We start from the raw sequence: 17,138 nt of genomic DNA, 5'->3' as shown, positions 1-17,138 counted from the left end.
CTTGCAAGAAATCCTTAGCCATGGGCCCCTTTTTTCAACTGAATAATCCTTAGACATGGGTCTGTTTCTAAAAAAAATACTAAAGAATCCCTAGGAACAGTCCCGGAAATGTCTGTCCGGTCGAGAATAGACGGGACGCGAAATTATTTTTCAAAGTCTACATGATAATCCTATTCATGAATTGCGTCTTGGGTCCGGAACTGTGGTGGGAACAATAATTTCGCAGCCGCGGGACCCCTAGGCGAGTATCTGTAGTCATGATCCACATCTAAAATGGTCTGTATTTTTAAGAAAATCCTTAGGCATGGGTCTGTATTTTGAGAAAAATCCTAGACATGGGTACCTGTTCACGGTCAAATGACCCTCAGAAATGGGTAAGGATTTTAAGCCCCAAGTCTTACACTAGTCTGCTGTACAAACCCTTCACTTGATTTGAAGTGATGGTCCGGGCTGAAAATATTTATATCTAGATAAATAAAGTAAAATTGACAGAGCAAAATGCTGAAAATTTCATCAAAATCGGATAACAAATAACAAAGTTATTGAATTTTAAAGTTTATCAATATTTTGTAAAAAAAAAATTATATACACATCGTCATGAATATTCATTAGGTGGGCTGATGTCACATCCACACTTCCCTTTTTCTTATGTTATTATATGAAATCATAAATGTTTCATTTTTCATACATGCTGATGTGTCTCCATTATGATGAAATAAGCTGCGGCAGTATTATGACTAATGCACTTAATCAGTTGTCAATCCCATTGTTTTATATCTCAGTAGAAAAAAAATTGAATAATCCTAATTTCATACAATATAATTCAAAAGAACAAGTAAGGATATGACATCATCAGCCCACCTCATGAATATTCATAAAGACATGCCTAGAACTGTTTCACCGGAATAATGCAAATAGTTTAAAATTAATTATTTGTTATCCGATTCTGATCAAAATTTCATCATTTTGCTTTGTGAATTTTACTCTATTTATTGAGATATAATTATCTCCATCCTGGACCACCCCTATAAGGGTCTGAATGCAGCTTAATCATGCCTTGTGTTCTGTAGTCTACAAATGTAGACCCACATCTGCAGTGTGTATCACAGCTGAATCAAGGAGTCTGCATAGCAGACTAGGTCTACTGAGGCTGCAGATGTGGCTCGCTTCGCTCGCCCTTTCAGGCTGGTTTGCTTCGCAAACCAGTAGCAGATCATACCTCACGAGCCATTCAGAGTCTTGCATAGCAGACTACGTGTTCTGGGGCCCTCTCGCTCAGGAACAGCAAGTTTTGTATGTGATAGTCTTTGCTTGGAAGCAAACTTGTTGATCAAAGTTTCAGTCCTGGTCTGTGCCAGGAAACCAGCACACCGTCCAATCATAATCTAAGTACTACCCCCCCCCCCTAGTCTGCTATGCAGACTCTGAATGGCTAGTGAGGTGCATGGGATCTGCTACTGGTTTGCCAGCCTCAGTAGACCTAGTCTGCTATGCAGACTCGTTGAATTAGCTGAGGTACATACACTGTAGATGTGGGTCTACATTTGTAGATACCCCCCCCCCCGGCCGTTGCGTCCCTAAACTCATGGACCTAGTAGGTCCGTGCTAAAAGTACACTAAATGCGTTTTGGCACTCAAACCGAGTGCACTTGGCGGCCAAAATGATCCTGGAACACTGGCGTCAGTGGCCCTTGGAAGCGGGGGTGTTGCCCATATGCAGCATCCCCTTGAAATCAGGTCCATGGTATGAAGAAATGTAGATGTTTAACCAAAAACAGATCAACTCCGGAGCGAGAATTCAAAGAAGTATGGCTTGAGTCTATCTCGCAAGCATAAAAAGGGTTGGTTGGATGGAACTGCATAAATTACATTTTTCCTCTATATTTCAACAAAAAAAAAATCCCTTCCACAGTTAGTAGAATCCAAGTATACGTCAAACTTATTTGATGGCATGTTATCCATTATAAGTGACAAAACAAAACCATAAATTAATTGAGCGGGGGGTGCAAAGAGGAAACAATTTATACAAAATGTATCTGGCGAAGGAAGATAATCTCTGGTGCGATTTTTCAAGGTACATCTATTGGCTAATTATTAAGGGGACCGGAAGAAGGATGCTATGAAATGAAGAAGTTCCTGCTGGTATGCTTGGTGCTGTCCGCCATCTGCACGACTTGGAGCGGAAGTACTCAGTCGTTCTTTGTTCCCTTGTCTAAAGATGGTTTATCTCAACCGGGACCCGTTCCAGTTCCAAGTAACATTAATTTTGTCACTCAAAACAAGGTCCAAGCCTCCTCAGAAAATTTTGTCTGAAGGGGCAAGAATATGTCAAATATACGACAGTTGGAAAGGAGGGGATTTGGTACATGATATTTTATATATATTTTTTTTTACATGATTTGGGTGCATTTTTTTTGGGGGGGGGTTAGGGTCAACTCCCCCTGCCCCCACTGCCTGACAAGTAAGCCCCCCAAATTAATTGGGGGGACCCTAGAAATAAACAATTACTTCCCAGACAAATCCAAATGGAAAAAAAATACCAGTTCAAAAATCTTCCTTTTTGTTTTTTTCTAAACGAAACTACGATAAAAGTTTTTTTTTTCTGCCAGCAAGCGCTACTGGCTTATTGTTGGGGAGCCCCAATCCCACTATTTTCTTTTTTTAATCTCAAAATTGTATTTCATTAAAAAAAGATAATATTATATGATTCAACATGATGTTTTCAATCGAATTTCCTGAGAAAAATACCTCCAGCCCATAATTATTTCTAAATATGTCAACTTGATTTTCATTCGCTCACTTCATCCATTACGCCCTGCATGGGATTTTTTTACAGGGGGTGCAGATGTAGATTTGACAAGCAAAAATATAGGTCATTTTGGTTATATTTCTCCATTTTGCCACACCTACATCATGTACATGTACAAGAATTCATATGGAGAATACCACACGCCGCACCCCCGTAGGAAAATCTTGGGGTGCTTCAGCACTCCAGCACCCCAGCTTGAGCTTGACATGGCCATGATAATTTTGCTTATACTCTAAAGATTCTTAGATATTCGGTTTTAATGAAAATATAAATTTATTTTACTTTTAGTTGACATCTGAACACTTATGCCGGAATGGCATGGAAATTAGTAGTACTTTTGGAACATATCAAACAGCAGAACTAAATTCTTATGAAACTGTATTACGAAGAGCTTCGGGCATGATAAGATGGGTATTTCCCCCGCGGTGGTAATAACATCATAATCTTTCAAAATCATTTTTTATCAATTTGGATTATAAAAATATTGAAAGGAATCATACTCAAAATCAGATATTCATTACAAGCTAGCATTATCATGATCATGATGATCATGACGATTATGGATCACCTAAGATTCCCCGTAGATTGATCATAGACAGAGAAAAATATAGGCTCAGACAGACTGCTGATAAAAACAAGACGTGTATTACTGTATTTCATATTCACTCTATTATTGCTTATATCATGATTATGATAAGGATTAGCCAATGTGATGTCGAAATTTCGAAATATAATTTGTTATGTTTCTTTCAAATAACTTATACTTTGAACCCTGTTCTTATCTGTTATTTCAGCAGGAAATGTCACTCTTCCCTACATTTACATTAAAGTTTTATTGTATTTCCAATCTCTGCAAGGGGTCAAGCTCTTATAAATATAATAGTGATTATTACTTTGTGCATACAACGAATGGGCTGCTCTATTTATGTTTTATCTTGTTCCGCCCTCCTGTATATTGTTGGGCCTACTCTGATCAGGTTTTGCGAACTCATGCAACACTTTATCTCACTGGGCATGCTAGGGTAGGATAATATTTGGAAGGAAGCTACAGTCGGTTATACAAAATCTTGCTTCAAAATGAGGCTGAATATTACTATTTGTCCCAAACCCACAGTGCGCAATAATCCAAACAAAATAATCAGAAAATGACATCATAATTTTGTTACCCCTTCTCGTACTTTTTTCCCTTTTATATACATTTTTTTAATTGATAGTGGAATTCCCGGGGGACCAGTGCCTAAAACTCCCATCTATTGACCAGTACAAATAACTGTTTTTTTTCCTGTAAACTTGAATACTAAACGATTGTGTTTAGATGCGGAGCGTTGTGAACTGCAACAACATAAAGTGCATTTGAAACCTTGACATTTCCTAGCTATTCCAGTCAACTGAGTACGATTGCAAACTGGTGATCGTGTTTTGTTACTATATTTCCTATAATGATAACGCTAAAATAACATTCAATATTTTTTTTATTTATCAATTTCCAACGGTAGGTCCGGTAAACACAAGTAAGGTTACAATACCCTGCATGACGCGGGTAGAGTAATGTGTAGAGCAATAGTCCTATGTACAACACTTTTGCCACATGACAAAGCTTTTCATCTTTAAAGTCCATGCCCCTCGGATAGGACGTTTAGCCAGTTAGTTGTCTTCTTAGCAATCAGGTAAAGTGGCTACCACTATACCACCAATCAACTTGAAACATTTAACCCGTAGTTCGAGGATCCATGCAGAAGCGCTGGATGTATAGGCCTATATGTTCATCTGTCATGTCTGTGGAGGAAAAGGCGTATGAAGTGCAAGGTTGGAGTAGAGAGTTCATTTCATTTAGGGCAGATCATTGTTTGAAGCGACAAAGGGCAATTGCAGATGACGTGCAATGTGATTGCATCATACTGAACTTTTGTCATACATGCGGAAAATGAATAATTATAAATATCAATATTTTCTGATCCAACCGGATAAGCTTAATGCCACATGGAATCATAAAGGTGATTGGATGGTGATCCCAAAATAATCTTAGTAACAACATGGTTTAATGCATTTTTTGTGAAACATACAAGAATTGATCTGCATTAGTGTGTGAAACCGCAATAAATATAAATTTATAGCTTATTGCGATGAGGACATGTGGTTTTAATGGATTCAAGGAAAGATTAACTTGTATGTTTTGCTTGTCTTGAGAGTAAGTGGAATTTAGGTTCAAATTATACTGATGTACTTCACACTTAAAAGTACGATAGAGTTCGATTTTCAAAAAACACGAAACAACAACTTGAATCAAGTACACGCATTTGACCCAACATAATAATATACTTTATCTTAGAAAGCCTATTCATTGATTTTGAAGAAATTTGCTTTAATTTTTGTTTTATGATTACAATAAAAGACAAGCGAGATCGACATGTTTACGAATATACATATACATGTATAAATAGATACACATTTTATATGGCAATGTGACACTTCAGGGTCTTCTAGAAATAGCAACAAGAATAACAGAATTCAGTATATAAAAGCAACATCGATCTGGACATTTCGGATAACTTTGTAGACAAGGACATTTTCTTGATTATCAAAATTATTTGTATACACTTAAACTTCAAAGGAATGTATCATAAGCTCACATGTGTGTCTTGGTTGTGTATACCTCGAGAAATAAAGCCTTTATAAACTAAACACGGAAATGAAAAAAAAACTTTGTTTCTAGTCTCTTGAACTCTATATTTTCTTCCTTATGAAAACATGATTTATACAAACATTTCCTGATTGACGTTTCTATTGTGAGGTTGTGGAAAATTATTTACCTTCAACCCTGTATTCAGCGTTCAAGTGTTTGGCGCATTCAGCATGTTGAAAGTGAGTGTGTTTATTGATTGACCTCTGGTCACTTTTGACCGCTTACTTTCAGACCAAGACCCTGGGCATGTCTTTCATCAAAAAAATATGAATGACTCATACTCTCCTTCTTGGTTGACAAAGAGGTGTTTTGTTAAATAAAAGAATGATTCAATCAACCATGATACAGTCAAATTGTGGTCTTCGAGGAGTGTTTCTTTCTTTGAATTAAATGATTTTTTTTCTTTCAATAATGATGCATCAAAATAATCATGAATATATTGTAAACTAGTCTTATCACCGATCTATTTAGACATGTTTTTTTAAGTAAATGAATGAGAATGGATCTTTTCTAGTATAAAAAGAGAACAAAGAATTATGCATGGTGCAACTCTTTTCATTTTTTGTGAATTAAAGATTTTGATATTAATTATAAAGCTTTATCAAATTTGACAGTTATCTCATCTCTTTATTAGACGCCAATATGGAAGTAGAAATGACTTCATGACCTCATTGTCTTAATCTCTCCCAAGGTTTTTTAATTGGAATAGTGGGGTGAGTGATTCAAACATCATAATTGAATGAGGATAAACTTATATACTTATCAACAAAATATCTTTTCACATCATTATAGGAGGCAGTGCCAGGGAACTCAGGTAGGGACACATCTTGTCCGTGCATGCCCTCCCCATTTTGAGTACAAGTGAATACCTCTTTTGTTCTTCTTTTTTGTTTTCTTCTCAAATTTTCCTGAACCAAATGCCCCCTTTTGGAAAATCCTGTATACTCCCCTGAAGGACAGTTTAATGTCTACTACGTCCAATGCCATTTCGTCCAGTGACTAGGTCGTCTAATGCCGATTGATCTAATATCATTTCGTTTAATAGCAATTTCGTCTGATAGTGAGTTAGTCTGAGAGCCGCTTCGTCCAAAAGTCACTTCCTCTAAATGCCATTTTGTCCAATAAACACTTCATCGTCCAATAGCCATGTGACCCAACGTCATTTATTTGGTCCAATGCTCACTTCAATTGACAGTCCAATACCCATTTGATGACAGTTGGTACAATGTTGCATGATGCACTTCATACAAGTACATCAACTTATCAACAGCAAAACTTGTACTTTCAAATTACCTTGCAATTACACACACCCCACTAATAAAATAAAATATTTCTTCCTTTTTAAAATAAAACTTTTGAGTACCCCCCCCCCCCAAAAAAAAGAGAAAACTGGCCATAAACTATGCGTCTCAGAGACGGTTATCAAATTCAAGCTATTAAATCGCTATTTGTGTCTCAATTACAGTTTTCCATCCTATATTGTGATGGTGTGTTTTTGGATCCGCACCTGCCCCCATTAACGGTTATTAGACCTAGTGCATTAGGCCAACTGTCATTATTGGACCAAATGGCGATTGGACCAACTGATAATGGAGTTAATTGAAATTGCTATTGGATGAAGTGGCGTTTGGCCCAACTGGCAATTTTGAAGCAATTCTATTTGTAATTCTTAACCTGAATTTCAAACACTCATCGATTTTTTTTTTATATTGATATCCGTTGATATATTCCTCTTTTCCGATGAAATAGCCAGCCCGCATAAAGGAACGTTCATGCAAATATATATGCGATGTCAATATTCGACTTCACACGTGACAGCAATGAACTCTCCTTTCATATTCAACTTGCCAATAAATTGTTTCACATAAAATACTAAGTACATCATCGCCACCAGCATAATTATGAATATGAACTGTTTGTCAAGGGCAACAGTAATATAGATAAGATTTGGGCCCTTATATCGATTAGCTTTGAAGTTCAATATAATCAGATTCTGGTGCACTTGTCCCACTTTTAGTCGTGTTTTTTTTTAAAGAAAGTAATCTGAGATTTGGACAGGATTGCTAGATTATATCATATACACTGTAGTTATTAAAACAACCCCATTTCCTAAAACTTTTAAGATCAGAGACATATTCGTGTCTGTACGGTATAATGATCTGAACATTATAAAAGGACAAGTCCACCAAAACAAAATATAAATTTGAATAAAAAGAGAAAAATCCAACAAACATAACATTGAAAACTTCATCAAAAGCGGATGTAAAATAAGAAAGTTATGACATTTTAAAGTTTCGTTTAATTTCACAAAACAGTTATACACACACCCTGGTCGGTATGCAAATGAGGAGACTGATGACATCATCCACTCACTATTTCTTTTGTATTTTATTATGAACATGTGGAATTAGCATTGTTTCATGAAATATGGTTCAGTCAAGTTGGTCCTTACTGTCAAATCTGTAAAAAATGAAATATTGTATAATTCAAACAATAAAAAACAAAAGAAATAGTGAGTGATGGACATCATCGACTGTCTCATTGCATGTCACTGAGATGTGCATATCACTGTTTTATGAAAAATAAGCGAACCTTTTAAAAAAAAGTCATATTTACAATCAGATTCTGATGAAATTTTCAGCATTATGCTAGTTTGACTTTTCTCTATTTATTCAAATCAACATTTTCCTGGGGTGGACTTGACCTTTAAATTCAGGGAAGCAGAAGAGATTGGGAAGTACAATTAATTGTTTCTTAGAATAAATGACCACAAACATAATTTTGAATATTAATCACTGACCGCTGGCTATCTGATGTCAAGTGCCCATTGGTCAGCTCACATCTCAACAAAAGACCAAAATTAATCCTTTGAATTATGAGACTTTGATCCTGTTGATTTGATGATGGGCATGGTACTTGTTGAACCGGTAATGACCCCCTCCATCTTCCACCCCACCCCGTTTCCATTGTAATCCTCATCCGACCAGGAAAAAAAGACAGCCTAGTCTGCAGACACAGAACCTGAATGAAACTTTGATCAGCAAGACAATGTGTCTCTACGCAAAGACTATAGCACATGCATAACTTGCTGTTCCAAGGGCCTTCACTACACAAGGCATGAGTAGGCTGCACATTCAGACCCTTAACTCGAGTGAAGGGTTTGCACAGCAGACTACCCCAGTCGTCGTCTCCTTTTGGTTGCGTATTATAGGCCCTATTCTTCAAAAGTATACACGAACATGTTTATTGGTAGGTTCCGCGTGCATGAAGAGGATGTCTTCCTTTATCAATGTTTTCTTTCATTATTAACTCACGGTAAATGACCATCAAATTATGATTTATGAATGCATGTTCGCCCCTACCCCCTTCAGATTCGTTCCGCGACCCATGTAACATATTATTCTGAAAGAAGTGGCCTTTTACTTTTAAAAATAATCATCCAAGTCAATGTATATGCAACATGTATTTGGGGAGTTGATTGTCATCTTATACTGTTATCATTACCTTCTCACTATTTGTATTTGACCTTTTCTGTTTGTCGATGAAAATGCTAAATGCTAATTTGAAGTGACTAATCTCATTTAAATCAAGGAAATCACTCGATCAGAGAGCGAAATTGGCCCAGTCAGTAAAGCATCAGCCTGTCGAATCAAAGGTCGTGGGTTCGAGTCCACCCAGGGCGGATGAGTGAAGCCAGCGTTGAGCGTAAACGCCTCGCTTCTGTTCCATATATAGACTGATAGATGCAGGCTATGTTAAGCAAATTAAGACGTCTCGGATAGGATGTTAAATGGAGGCACCGTGTGGACAGTGGAGGAGAGTCATCACATTTGAACGGTAATAACCCACTGCAGTATGAGAGCAAGAAGTGCTGGTAACTCCTAGATAAGAGTAGGGGAAACCCCGGTGTAATAGTTTACCCCATAGAGATGTATACTAATTACGCGTTATTGGTATATATCTATATTATGGTTTACCCTCTCCAATTACCTGCACTCCCCCAATCAGTTATATCGGGAGGAGAGACCTGCGGGTTACAGTGATTCAGTTCTAAATCTCGTCTTAATACATCGAAAACGAGACTAAACATCATTCGTTATAAACTATGACAATTCTTTCGATTGACATCCAGATGTGAGAGAACTGGCAAAAGGATTGAGGAAGAACCCCATAGCTAGATAGGCATAATTATGTAACTATTTACTCCCCTTCCCAAACGTGCATGATATCATTTTCTTTCATGCATTTCAAAAGTAACTAAAGTATAATCTCCAAACCTTATGAGTGTTTATAAGTTTGCCTCTAATCATATAATCAAGACGTCTTAATTTGCTTTCAATGGGTTTCCTTGATAATTGAAATGTGGTGAATTGGATCGTGGTTGGATTTAAAAGATATATTTTGCGGTCTACTTTGCGAATCAAACGTTTTAAAAGGTCAATGCTCCGGCCAATTCATGTGAGATATCACAAGAAGGGGTACAGTACGGCTCGAAAAAAAAAACAAATTACCATTCACGGAAACCATGGGGGGTTCATAAGTCCATGATATAGCAATGATTATTGCAAACTGCACCTTTACAGAGTTGATACTGAGACAGTGCTTTCAACCATAATGAAGCATGGTAACATAGGCGGATCCAGGGGCCCCTCCCCCATGGCGGAGGAAAAAAATGGGGAGAGAGAAAAAGAAAAGGAGGGGAGAAAGACAAGAGGAAAAAAAAGATGAAAAATAGAGGAGGAAGACAAGTGAATAAAATAAGGTTAGGGAAAGACTTGGAAAATAAGAAAAAAATATTTCATGTCACTACAAAAAAAATTACTCGCGCTTCGCGCTCGCATTTCTTGTTCTATGACATTCATATCTTGCTCAATAGGCTGATATGGTGCTTTCATCATTTATTTGATTATACATTGATTTTTTTTAAGTGTTCTGTAAATTGTCCGTTTTATGGTCTAAATATCAACATTTTCAGCTCGCTCTGCGCGTTCGCATTATTGATTTGCCAAGCTTACCTATATTGTCTTCGTGTATTCCACGTAGACCTTTCAGCTAGCGCTGCGCGCTCGCACTAATTGTTAAAACGATGACCCATGCATCCTATTCATATTACAAAAGTGCCTAAAATGTCCAGTTTTCAGGCCTTAATATCAACAAATTCCACATTAGATTGGTGAATAAGAAAATGACATTTTCATGAATTCCTTAAAACTAAATTGCCCCCTTCTTCAGAATAGAATATCGACAAGTCAGGAAGAGGAATGGGGAGATAGTCATCATTTTTGCATGATGACAAAGCGTCCTTAGAATGCCCCTGTCCTACACTGTAAAACTGACACCAATTGGAATAGAGGACCACACCCTGAGGTGTTAAAATAACACACTAGATATTGAACATAACACAAAAGAGTGTAAATGTAACAACCACAGGTGTTGTAATAACACATATAGGTGTAAAACTAACAGCACCAATGTAACACCGGTGTAAAATAATTGGTATGGTCCTCTACGTACACCGGTTAACACCACAGTTTTTGCTGTGTTGGTCAAAATATTGATAAAAAAACATCAGCTCGCTCATCGCGCTTGCACTTCCACATCCACTTCATAATTTCCTACACGGTGCTTAATATAGTGCTTAATTGACCCTTTTCAGATCGGAATATCAAATATTTTCAGCTTGCGATTCGAGCTCGCATTATTTATCTTCTTGATACAAAAATGTATTCAGAATGCCGCCCAGATTTTATGTCTAAAACACGCACACGCATGTTTATTGAGATACGGTGCAGCTTGTTTTATTATTTAAAACAGTTTCAGATCGGAATATAAAAATATTTCTGCTCGCGCTTTGCGCTCGCCTTATCAATATAGGAAGATACCCAGTTACCTATCCTTTTCATGATTCACAAAACATGAACAGAGCTCATCATCAGCCCAGTGAGCAAGATATGTATCTCTTCGAACATCCAATGCGAGCGCGAAGCGCGAGCGAAGATCTAATAGTGACATAATTTTCCCCAAGTCTTCTCTTCAACTAATTTTTTCACTCGTCTTCCTCCTCTTGTTTTTCCTCTTCTTTTTTCTCCTCTCTTTCCCCTTCTATTTTTTTTCTTCCTCCCTATTTTTGTTCCGCCAATGGGGGGGGTGCGGGCCCCTGCCCCCTTGATCCGCCAAAGCTTGGCAATTACCAGGAAATGAGCCCTGTAATATAAAAGATATCCAAACAATCTGGCAAACCATAGAAAACTATACAGAATATACAAGAATTGTTTTCTCCCTGTGTAAACTTCCACCCCTGCTCACTTGTCTCGTTCCATGACGGTTGCTCCTGCTCTGACGGAAAACTTGCATATTAAATAACCTAATCTCCAAAATTAAATAAACCCCAATCCATTTATCTTTACATTATTCTGAACAAAAAAACTTAGCAGTCAGGTAATAACCTCGGTATTACAAACCTTACTCGAAACCTTTGTCCTCTGAGATCGGAGTAATATTGTCACGGGAGCAAATGTCATGTAACCTCACCACTCATACCACTTGTCTTGCTTTTTCCCCGAGTAGGTAGTGCAGATGGTGCATTATTCAACGTTTTCTAGTCAAAGGAATTGGAATTGGTGAATGATGTATGAGATGTGTTTCTTCAATATTTAGAAATGTGGAGTTCATTGGTGTGATGATTACAACAGATCTTGATGGGAGACGCACCATGCATGCAAAACACGGGGAGGGTCCGGGGGAGTATCGAATGAACTCATTGAATATATCTAATAACGTCATAAGGAGAAACTTAGGACAAAAAGATTTGAATTGAAAATAAAGTAAATGATTGGATAGTGACAAAGACAAGAGAGGTTGGAGAGAGAGAGAGAAAGAAAGAAAGACGGGAGAGAGGGGGGAGGGGGAGGGGTGAAAATATGAACAAAGAAATTGCTTCTAACACTTTCAGACTTTCTTCCCTTAATGTCATTTCCCTGGCAAGATAGCTTGATTGATTTTACAAATGGGGTTTTCCTCTAATTTTCTCCTCATGGTTTCTGTACTTTCTCTAAAATGGAAATGGCAGAAATGGGATGGACTACTGACGATCGCCTAAATTGACTAAATTAACCAAAATGAGCAATCGGGACTTTTTATCAGGTTGAGTGTGCCCACAAAACGACAGTGATTAATGCTCAAGAAAGGCCATGTGGAGTCCTGGTTGTGGGTATATATGCATGTTCACATAAAGAAAGAAAACAAATGGTGCAGCTTTATTGACAAAGCCGAGAGAGGAAAACGAGTTAGGTTACTGATTCTTGTATTTCCATTACGTCTATCGTATAAACACTCACATTTCAATATCGTACAGAGCAGCAAAATGTGTATCTAGTGTCTGGATCAATGCTTTGTTTGACAAAAAAAAGTTTCTTGAAACAAAATACTTTGAACGAATGATTATTTATCGATTTGATGTGTCCTATCCAAGAAAAAGAACCGAACCAGAAGCGCAGAGAAATTCAAAGCTCAAAGGCCTATCCATAGCTCCATGGCCTATCCATGTTATCAGAGGATCCCAATGACTCTGCATAGATCAAACCATGGACCAATTATGTCAAAGCCAAAAGCGTTGGACAAATCATGTCATTTTTTTTTTACTGAAGTTTACTGAACAGACTGGAAGTCATATATATATATATATATATATATATATATCTATCTATATATATATATATATATATATATATATATATATATATATATATATATAATGTGTTAAGTTATACATGTACAACAGCTTTTGGCAACTCTTTTTTATTTAAATATTGTAAAGAAATGGATGAAGAGAACAATGGTAGGCGTAGCTTAAATCAAGGTTCCCCAGAGCTATCTACCCTTTGGAAAAATTGGTGATGCCGAAAAAATGTCTCTGCCGGGAATCGAACCCGGACCATTGTTCTCTTCATCCATTTCTTTACAATATTTAAATAAAAAAGAGTTGCCAAAAGCTGTTGTACATGTATAACTTTACACATTTGTATTTCTTCTCCCATATGTGTACTGTATCGAAGCATGGACCTACCAGAGTGGTAGGTCCATGATCGAAGCAATAGCTTTGATCCAGCTGAGGCATGGCGGCTTGTCATTGTTCAAAACTCACCTTCGCCCGACAAAGGAATACATCATTGGTATAGTGTCGAAAATCTGTCTATCTGACGGTCAATCGGATCAGGCTCGCCCTAGCTACTAACCGTCTCTGTGGTCTAGTGGTTAAGGCACCGGCGTTCAAAGCTGGGGGCCCGGGTTCGATTCCCGGCAGAGACATTTTTTCGGCATCACCAATTTTTCCAAAGGGTAGATAGCTCTGGGGAACCTTGATTTAAGCTACGCCTACCATTGTTCTCTTCATCCATTTCTTTACAATGTATATATATATATATATATATCATATATGGAAAATCTTTAAAAAGAGTGAACTTTCCCTTGAATATCAGACTCGGCCATGAATCTTCGCTAGAATCAGCATGACTTTCATGCTTCATCATTTTATCATCACTTCGAAAGTAAAGATCTAGAGGATCAGACTAACTGTTGATTCAACACCGTGAATCATTCACGACTTCAAACACAACGAACAACCATGGATGCAATCATCATCTTTATAACAAGAAGAATGGAGAAAAAAAATCCTGACACTGTTTGATGGGTGCATTTAGTTGGAAAAGATCGAAACCAATTTCATGATTCATCCCAACAGCGTAGTCTATAACAAGTTGTTTTCAATTTTCCACATGCTCATTATCCACTCGTTTCATTTTTTTTACAATTTACATAGAGGTCGAACAATTTGTTGGAAAAAATAACTTATCATAAAAACAAACCGAATTTCCGTTTTGAATTATATGAACTTGAGACTTAACAATGATTTGAAAGGTAATGATTTTTTCTACAAAAGCCATGTTGAAAACTAGTATTTGTCAAGCAGATTCTGTATAGCACGCGGGGGATCGCGGTTTGACGAAATTGACAACAACCAGACTATTGTGTTTGTCATTTATTTATAAAAGTGAAAACAAAACCACATTTTGTATAAATGAGAGCGAATGGACATGGGATAGGTTCTGGTATATAGGTTTTTTTTAATAAGTTTAGAAAAAATAAATATGCGTTTCTCCTTTGTTTCTGCCTCATACCCCCCCCCCCTCCACCCAGGCACAAGTGCTTTGTTCAACGACACGTTGTGAATGGAAACATCAACAATAACTCTTTGTACATACATGTAGATGTATATATGTATATGCATATGTATATATTTATTTCAATTATTTGGAAATCTATGGAAAATTTAATAACGTATTACTGAATTTTACAATATACTCCTATAATGAAACTTGAACATTCTGGGCATTTGTTTAAAGTCATGATAAAGATGCTTACATAGCCTAGTCGAATTTCTAATAACCTGACCAGAAAGGGAAAGTTTCCAGTGACTCATGAAAAGAATACATTTCTCAAAAATCAAATAATCCATGCGCGCGTGAAGCGTAAGGTCTGGATAGTTAGACCCAAAGGTTAGACCAGGAACCTGGACATTCTTCGCCCCGGATCCGTTTTTTAGATATTCAACAATCCTTTAGGCAAGTCAGAGGTGGTTGTAGCTTTTGATGAAACGAGTTGCGTTTACATTCTAGCATTGGACATTTTTTTCATTCATTTATCGATATTGTTATTGTTATCATATTGATATTTATTCATTCATTTATTTATTTATTTACTGGTTTTATTTTTTATATATACTGCAGGGTAGCTCTGTTCAGTTATGCAAAACTGCTTTCCAAAGGCGCTCTGCTGTTTAACAAAATAACGCAACATCATATTCAATGTATGCAACATATAAAAAATAAAAACAGAATGCATTATATGGAGTGAAATCAACAATTACCCATGGAATCATTGCATTTACATCAAGTTATTCAGTGTAATTACATGTAATTATCATTATAATTATTATCATTATAAGTATTATCATTTATTTTCATCATTATTATTCTTCTTCTATTATCATTATTAATATTATTCGCTAAGAGTTTACAAAGAAGTGCCTTCACCGGCCAAAAACTAAATCTCAGCAACACTCCCAGACATACATCATCATCATGTTATTTTTCTTTTACTGAAATAATAGGTATTTTTTTAGAATCAGTGCAAACAGCAATGGCAAACAAGAGAGGGCGATGTTGCACTGATTCCTTCTCTACACATTTAACTACCACTCATCTGCAGCACTGATCTTTAGTGCCTGACAAACAAAAACACACGTATCACAAACTTTATCAGTTAAGAACACCCCCCCCCCCTTCGTTTGTTCATTTGCTCTTTTTCATTCACATGTCTACGAATTTTCACTCCTATCATTAGTTCTAACCTCTTGAGGGGTTTCTTGAGTTTTTTTTCTCCACCACGTCCTCCAAACTTCATTCTCATTTCCTTCATTCGCAAATTAGTTCAAAGATCCAGCTCCAACTAACAAAATCCATAGACTTCCAAAACACCCCCATTTTTCATATTATTGCTTGTGCACTTATTTCAGAATTTCCTATAAAAACACTGGGAAAGTAACATTACAGTTACTGATTTCTATTTCATAATTCAGGTGCAACATATATAATGTTTGCAGATGCAATGCTGTAATCTGCTATTTTTAAGGCCTGTATGTAAATTGTTTGTATACTAGTAATTTATTACAAATATCCATTCAAAAACTAGTATTGCAAATTTTTATTGAAATATTTTGTTAACTTTTACAAGTTTGTCTTTGTCATGAATCATGATCAGAGTGTTTTCAAAAATCATTTTGAACTGAGATGAATTCAAGTGCAAGCTAAAGTTTAAGAATGGACTGTACAATACACACTGGAAGCACCACATTGTAAAGATGGTAAAAAATATGAATGATTTTAATACAACCAAATATCAATCATGTCTGATTTATATATACATGCATTCAATATAATATAAATCAAGATTTATAGAATGAAATGAGTAGTTCCATGATTAGTACATATTCATATAGAAATTATAAGTAATTAACTTTTGTTACTATTAGTTAATAATACAAAATAGAGTGCTACATGAATATTCCAGATTTCCAGATGAAAACACCAAAGGTGATCAATATGATTTGCAAATTAATGTAAGGAAAAAAATGAATAACAGAGAAATAATTTCATAATTTCATGACATTTCATTCTCCATTGCTACAACTGTTTGGAAATAATATAACCCAATCACATCTTCTATATCAATGTACTTGCCTGTGAATGCACAAGTAAATTACATGTAAATGTAAAAAAGGCCACTTGTTATGAAAGAGAATCCAATTCCTTTTGATACCTCAATTGTAAGCAGAAATAAAGGGCAGTTGAAGATTTGAGTTAATCAGAACAATATGAGGGCATTTCAATTGACTGAATCACAAGAATGACTTCAGCTTACATGTACCTAAAATAGGCAATAAGACCTCAATCCTTGGATTAAAACGACAAAAAATTTAAATGCACACTATCTGAAGTCACAATATGTCATTCGTTGTAAGAATATGAGTAGAAATATTCAATTTCTTTGAACTGTCCATCATTTTGGAGTGGCATAATTTATCAAGGT

Source organism: Lytechinus variegatus, chromosome 3 (genome assembly GCF_018143015.1).
Source record: "Lytechinus variegatus isolate NC3 chromosome 3, Lvar_3.0, whole genome shotgun sequence".
In the NCBI taxonomy this organism is placed as follows: domain Eukaryota; kingdom Metazoa; phylum Echinodermata; class Echinoidea; order Temnopleuroida; family Toxopneustidae; genus Lytechinus; species Lytechinus variegatus.
The sequence above is the reverse complement of the archived record's forward strand: the minus strand, read 5'-3'. Positions refer to the sequence as shown.